Source organism: Gossypium hirsutum, chromosome D12, assembly GCF_007990345.1.
Source record: "Gossypium hirsutum isolate 1008001.06 chromosome D12, Gossypium_hirsutum_v2.1, whole genome shotgun sequence".
NCBI classification, from domain to species: domain Eukaryota; kingdom Viridiplantae; phylum Streptophyta; class Magnoliopsida; order Malvales; family Malvaceae; genus Gossypium; species Gossypium hirsutum.
The window spans coordinates 30,406,505-30,413,495 of NC_053448.1; the positions used below are offsets into that span (position 1 = coordinate 30,406,505).

At 31.4% G+C, this 6,991-nt stretch overlaps 1 long non-coding RNA gene across 3 annotated transcripts; it reads left to right on the plus strand.

Annotated features, from left to right (window-relative positions):
• The first annotated feature begins 756 nt into the window (after nucleotides 1–756).
• LOC107945485 (uncharacterized) lies at nucleotides 757–5,580 on the plus strand. 3 transcript variants are annotated; one of them, XR_001696576.2, is made up of 3 exons: nucleotides 819–965; nucleotides 1,065–3,143; nucleotides 4,975–5,580. It is a non-coding gene; the product is annotated as an uncharacterized lncRNA (long non-coding RNA). The 3 variants fall into 3 exon arrangements; XR_001696577.2 differs by lacking the exon at nucleotides 4,975–5,580 and adding an exon at nucleotides 4,859–4,966; XR_001696575.2 differs by lacking the exon at nucleotides 4,975–5,580 and having other exon boundaries at nucleotides 757–965; nucleotides 1,065–3,369.
• The last annotated feature ends 1,411 nt before the right edge of the window (nucleotides 5,581–6,991 follow it).

Genomic DNA, 6,991 nt, shown 5'->3' on the forward strand with positions numbered 1-6,991 from the left:
TTTGAACCCTATAAGACATCTCAACCCAAATATATCTGGATCCTACCCAAAAAGTCATCGCAAGTTGATTGATTTTCCAAACTTGAAAATTCACACCTTCGATGAATGGAATTTAATAAATTTCATCCCATCCATACATGTTTTCAAATCAGTTTGGGCTTGAAAAAAATAAGCCTATTTTTTAGGCCAAGTTGGACCCGAACTTAAAAAATTGATTTATATACCTTATATGAGTCTGACTCAAACCTGACTGAGCCCAGAGCACCTCTAAGCTATTATTCATTATTATAAAAAATTAATTATTGAAGAAAGAAAATGAGGGAGGGAGTAGAGGTGAACATGGGTCGGGTTGGGCTGTAACAAAATTTTAGCCTTGTTTGATAAGCCCAGCCCAAATAAAAAAGATAAAACCCGAGCTCAACCAGGCCTGCCCGTATTAATTATTTTATATTATTTTTTATATAAAAATAAATTTAAAATATATAATACATCAAATACATTAAAAATATTAAAATAAATATTTCTCAACAAATTAAAAATAAATTAAAAAATATTTATACTTAAATAACACTATTATAAGTACAACTTAACAAGTTATATAATATCCAAATAATAACAATATAATAATAACAATATAATAATGAAATGGCAACAAAATAATAGAAAACAATAAATTTTTTTTTACAAATTCGAATCAAGTCAAACTCGAAGAAAAAATTTATCTGAAATCCGACCTATTTTTAAAATGGATCTTATTTGTTTGCTAAAATATATTTTTTTAACTTATATTTTTATCAAAACTCTTCTATTTTCTGGACGGGGTTTTGGGCCGGGTTGAGTGTACCAACCAATTATCAATTATCAATGATCAGGTGTAGGAGGAAGTAAGAGAAGATATGTCGGAAGGAATAGCGCGTGGTCGACTTGCCGAGGAATGAAAAGCATAGAGGAAAAACCATCCTCATGTCCGTTCTCTTCTTTCTTTTTCCTTTTTGGTTTAAAATTTTTTATTATTTTTATTTTCTTTGATGTTCTTTTATTTCCTTTTTCTTTTGAAATTTCAGGAATTTGTTGCGAAACCTGAGTCATTATTCCTGGTAAGTTAAATTTTCTATTTAGTTCCTATAATTTTTTTTCCATTATTGGTTCAATAAATCGGGCGGGTTTGTCTATTATTTTCACTTCTTGGCAATTGGACACTGTGTTGTTCTTTTAAATTTATAATTTTGTTTTAGATTTTTTCATTTTGGTTAAATTAGGCAGTCATTTTGAGATAATATTAGAGATGGAGCTGAATTGATCTAATTGAAACCTAATCTTATGCGATTTAAGCTTGTAAAACATAGACTGCAAAGATATTGATGGTTCTAAAAATTTTAGTGATGGGTTTATTTTCACCGTGATTATTTGGAGGTTGTGCTATAGATGCATTATTTGTCGTACTTTTTTCAGAACGTTTTAGGAAAATGATGATTGATGGGAAGAATGGTAGATATCGAACTGCATGTACAAAAACTGGAAGTTGATATATTCTTTTTTTGTACATAAAAAGAGGAAATAAAAATAGATTTGAGGCTTTTATAAGTGATTTTTTTTTTTTTTGGTATCTAAACAATCTTTTATGTCAGGTTGATAGGTTAAATAGTTGTAGATATTTTATGATGGTGACCTTTACATAATTTGATCAATAGTCTTGAAAACAGAGACCTATGAACTGTGGAGTCGAGACTACCTATTAATTGCTATTATATGTATTATCACAACTTGATGTTGTTAACATTATTTTAATGGTTTATAGATTAGTTGTTTGGTATTGTATAGCTGCTAGCCAAAAGACCTGCTTCTGTGAGTTGAGTATTAATTGCATTCATTTTCACTTCCTTTGCTTCTTCCCCTATGTCTAAAGCAGTTTGGGCATTATTGCTATCTTAAAATGTTGTTTCCTGATTTGTTTTGGGAGTTTAGTGGTTGTTGAAGCTTTAGATCTTCTATCTTAGTTGCAGAGCTTATGAACACACAAATTTCTCATTAATAACCTGTCATAACTCATGGAAATCTATTTTGTCTACATTTTTGGTTGTTCTTATTAGCGGTTCACCAATATTGTTTAAAGTTCTTGTCATTTGTTAATTATATAGTAATCAACTTTGGTGTGGTCTTTGAACTTAGGCCTCATTCATCTTCTTGTTCCATGTTAATGGAGACTTATCTACATTATTGGCGAGGACTATTTTCTGGAAAATTTTCACCACTGTTGATAACTAAAAATTGTTCATGTACCTCTAGATATGACTAGGAGAAAGCTTTTCGAATTGAGTTGCTCACTGCCTGGTTCTTAAGGCATTTGCAATTTCAATAAGTAGAATGGCTACTTATAGGATTATAAATCCTGAGGTTATCTGGCTATTTATATGTTGCAGATTGAAAGCTTACAAGTTTGGGCTGCAAATTTTAGGTCTGCTTTGCAACTTTGTGTTGCTATTGATTTTGATCTTGACATCCCTGAATTTGCTTCAGTTGTTTGAAGTGAAAGAACGAGTAATGAAAGCTTGTGTCAATATTTTGATTTTAAACAAATTTTACATCTTTGAAATTTGATTTTAAACAAATTTTTTGAAGAAGTTAAATATTTGATTAAAAAGTCTCATGAGAATTTGTGTTAGTATAGAATAAAGAGAAAGGAATAGTGAAAGAATGTGTGCATGTTAGATACAATTATAGCTGTGTTTCTTTTAAAAGTTCAATTGGCTTAACTCGATGTCTGATCTATGTTACAAACTAATTGGGAGGGTGGTTACTTCCCACTTACACTGTACTTCAGTGAAGATTATCATAGCAAGCCTCCAGAGTGTAATTTTCCACAAGGTTTTTTTCCACCCAAACGTTTACCCATCTGGTACTATTTGCCTTTCGATCCTTAATGAGGATAGTGTAAGTATTTTCTCCTCTTGATTGTTGTTTTACATACTTGGATCAGAGTGATTCCATCTCTCCATCTTGGAGGTTTAAGGCCATTTTTGTTTCCATAGGGCTAGAGACCTGCCATAACCGTGAAACAGATTCTTGTGGGAATCCAGGACTTGCTGAATGCACCAAATACTACCGATCCTGCTCAAGCTGAAGGGTACAACATCTTGATACATGTATGTTTCTTGAGTTGATTTTGCATTGACTGGATAATCTTGATTATGAACTGAATGATTATAACGTTCCTGATATCATTTTTAAATCGATCTAACTCATTAAACCTTATTCTATTTAAGATGGTTATTGGTTGCTAAATGCAATTAAGTTTCTAGGCATGGCACTCTGTATTCCTCCCTTTTCGAGGAGCTTCAATTAAAGTAAAATCATAATCATTTAATCATATATACTTTCTCTTTCTTTTGCACGATGCTGATGAATATAAGAGAAGGGTCCGCTTGCAAGCAAAGCAGTACCCGCCTCTGGTCTAAAGTGTTATTAGATAATTAGATTTTGTTCAACGTTGCCAGTAAACATGGCAGCTTGCTGCATCATGTATATGTTAGGCATTGTCTTTGCTAGAGAAAATTGCCTTTGATATTTGGTAATATTCGCAGTTACCCTTTCGTCTAAACTGTATGATTATGAACCAACATTTGCGTTCATCAGAGTTTGTTTGTTATTTACAAGTAAATTTGTAACTTGTCAAGTGAAAGGTTTTTTCTTTCAGGTCTTACTTTATGGACTAAAGACACAATGTCCAATGATGTATTTGTGCAAAAGACAATTAAAAGTTTCAAGTGGTTTATTGATGTAGCCAAAAAGAACAAAATTATGGTAAAAAAAAAAAATCTTGTTCAATAGGTAGTTGATAAAAATCAGATTTAATTGGTGTAGAATACATTACGATCTTTAGTGGCGGGATCTTCCACGTGACATAAAACTTCAGCCATTGGAATTAAAAGTAAATTTAAAATATCCATTTATAAACTTCAAACTTAAAATAACCTATTACCATAATTTTAATAATATTAAACATTGTCGGCTGAGACTTAGTTCGATTGGTATAGGTATTGTTTCAGTACAAGAGAACATGAATTTGAATACGTTAAAGCGTATTATACTCCTATTTAAGAATTGGCGAGAGGCTATGAGTAGTTTTAGGCTCAAAAAGAGAAAATATGATCAAAACTTACAATGAAATTGTTTAAAAAAATATTAAATTGCTTTGAGCTTTGAACCATACTTCGACGTATAGGGATCACTCAGATTTGGCCAAATGGAATGTATATTTGACTTTAGTGTTTGTATTTTGTAATCGATTCACAGTCAGTTGGCTTTTTGCTTGTTTCAGACTAGTGTATTGGTTGATTGTCAATCAAATTAGTCCAACTCGATTTTGAAAGCAATGAATTTGAGATGTAAACATTTTAAATTGCGTTTATGTTATAAATATCTTATTAAGTGGATGTCTATCATGATCAATATAAAATTTTAATGTACTTTAAATTCTAATAGTTATTAGAATTAGATCTCTACTCCTTTTATACTTTTTATGTCTATAAATAGAGACTTTGGTAAAACATTGTAATTATCCCTTTTGATCAATAAAGTACATCTTCTATTACTTTCATATTTTCTTTGTTCTTTATTCTCTCCACCTCTCTTTATTTTATAACACGTTATAAGCACGATCTTGCTCAAAGTGATAGTTCCTTTTATTGACGATCAAATTTTTCCTTCATGATTTTCAATATTTTTTTACGGCAAGATGCAAAGTTTTTACAGGAAGTTTTTTTTATTTAATATTTCATATCTGATTATTATTTTTCATTCTTTTCTCATTATATATTATTATTGTTTTGATTAACTTATTTTACTTTATATTCTTAAGGATGGTGAAAGATTTGATACCGTTATCTATATGAAATTGAGAAGTAAGATTCACTTTTAAAGTTTGTTTTTTAATATTATTTGCTTGGGGATGATCTATTTTTCTTCATTACAAAGGATGTTCATAATCACTATGATACGAGATCAAAGGCCCGACAAATGCGTTCCAAACTAAATGGGACCATTCAGGAGTTTGTTAGCAAGGCCTTAGATGCGTACACAAAAGAATGGGAAAATCAAGATTTCAAATATTGAGAATCTTGGTCCAAGAAACCAAATCTTGCAACCAAAGCGCATTGGATCTCCATTACGAGCATCAACGATTCAATTTCGGTAGGAGATGGATTACAAGCCCAAATTCTTGAAGGCAAGGCCCAATAAGCAAATTCCCAGCCCAATCAAGAAATCTACCTATACTTAGTTGAAAATCAGGCCAAATTGTCAAAGTGGCCCAAGTTGTAAAGTTTTATTTTATTATTATTATTTATTTATTTATTTACTTAGTTTAAATTTTTATTCAGTCTAAGAGTCCCAAATAAAAGACCTTTGACTGAATTTCCATATTAAAATAATTAGGAGTTTTTTTTATTTTAGTTTTCTAATTAGATTAGGATTAGTTATAAGGCCTATTTAAAGGCATGGCTGGCCACCTTGCAAACAACTACTCAAATACATTAAATTTCAGATTTGTTTAAGTGCAGAATTCTCTTTGAGTTTTTCTCCAAGAATTCTCTCTTGGGTTTTCTTTAGAAGTTGTTTTAACAATCTTTTGATTGTGGGAGCCATTTTCAACCTTCTTCTTGCCATTGATATTCTTTGGAGGGGAGATTAGAGCCGTTTGAAGGGAGTTGTGAGATCTTTCGGGATTTCAAGGCTTCTTAGGACTTATCTTTTAATTTCTTACTGTCAATTCTTTCTTTATTTCTACTTGTGCTGAATCTTTATCTAATTTATTTTCTGTTTTTATTGTGTTTTTAGCATTTTTCTATCTTAAGGAATCAGCCCAAAAAATCCCCAATTTCTAGGGTTCTTCCATACTCTTTTTGGGTGAAATTAGATTGTCGAAATTTGGGGAAAACTATCTTGGTGTTCAATTGGGCAGAATCACAATCTCCTTTAAGGTTTCAAGAACTCTTATTAACACTTATTTCTATTCTCAATTTGATTCTTTGCTGATTTGGGGATTTTATTTCAGATCTGGAAATTCAAAGTTCTAATCTTTTAATTTTCTGTTTCGTTTCAGATCTGATTGTTTAGGGTTTTCGTAGGAGTTTCCCGTGACTTGGAAACTCGATCTTGGTCCGCGCGCAACCCCGTATCATTTGGTATCAGATTTTGGGCGTTTTGGGTGTTCTTGGTTGATTTCTAAACTAATCTCTATTTTTTAAAGCACAAACAGCAGTTTTACCCAGAAAAATTATTCGAAAAAAATTCATTTGAGTGGGTAAACGTTGTCCGATTGATCTGAAATTTTACATACATATTTGTGGCACTGTTATTGAATATAAAAAAATTATTCCCGTAAAAAAATCAGTCCAAAAAGTCAAAAAAAATAAAAAAAGACGAAATTCAATAAAAATTTTAAAAAAGACTCAGCGGGTTGAATTTGGTGCCCAAAATTTCCAGATCAAAAATTCAATATATAAGGACATTCCAGATTTAATTTCGTGATTTTTGGAGATCGGGAATACCTCGAACGAAGTTGTCAAGTTACTCCGCAGTTTTTCGGGTTTTCTGTTTTCAGCAATTTTTATTGATTCTTAGCTGTAGGTTTTCATTTGTTTGCCTTTATTCTTCCTTTACGTTATCTAACACCTTCTTGTTTCTTGTGTTAGTAGGATTTGAACGTGTGCACAACTTCTTCCTTGGTGCAACACGAATCAATTGGTGTCTCGTCAGTTTTTGGCATCCTAGTGCAAATTAGGATTCTTTGGTAGATCGGTTCATCCACTCTCTAATTGGTTGATATAAACTCTCCTAAGGGACTCACAAGACTGAATTCTAGCTCATTGAGAATTTAAATTTTTCTTTTTGAGTGATTAACGGTGAGGTTTGATAACTTTTATTTTTGAGTGTTGAGTGTTATTTTTGCAGGTTTTTTAGAAAATGTCTAAAGATGACCATAATGATACAC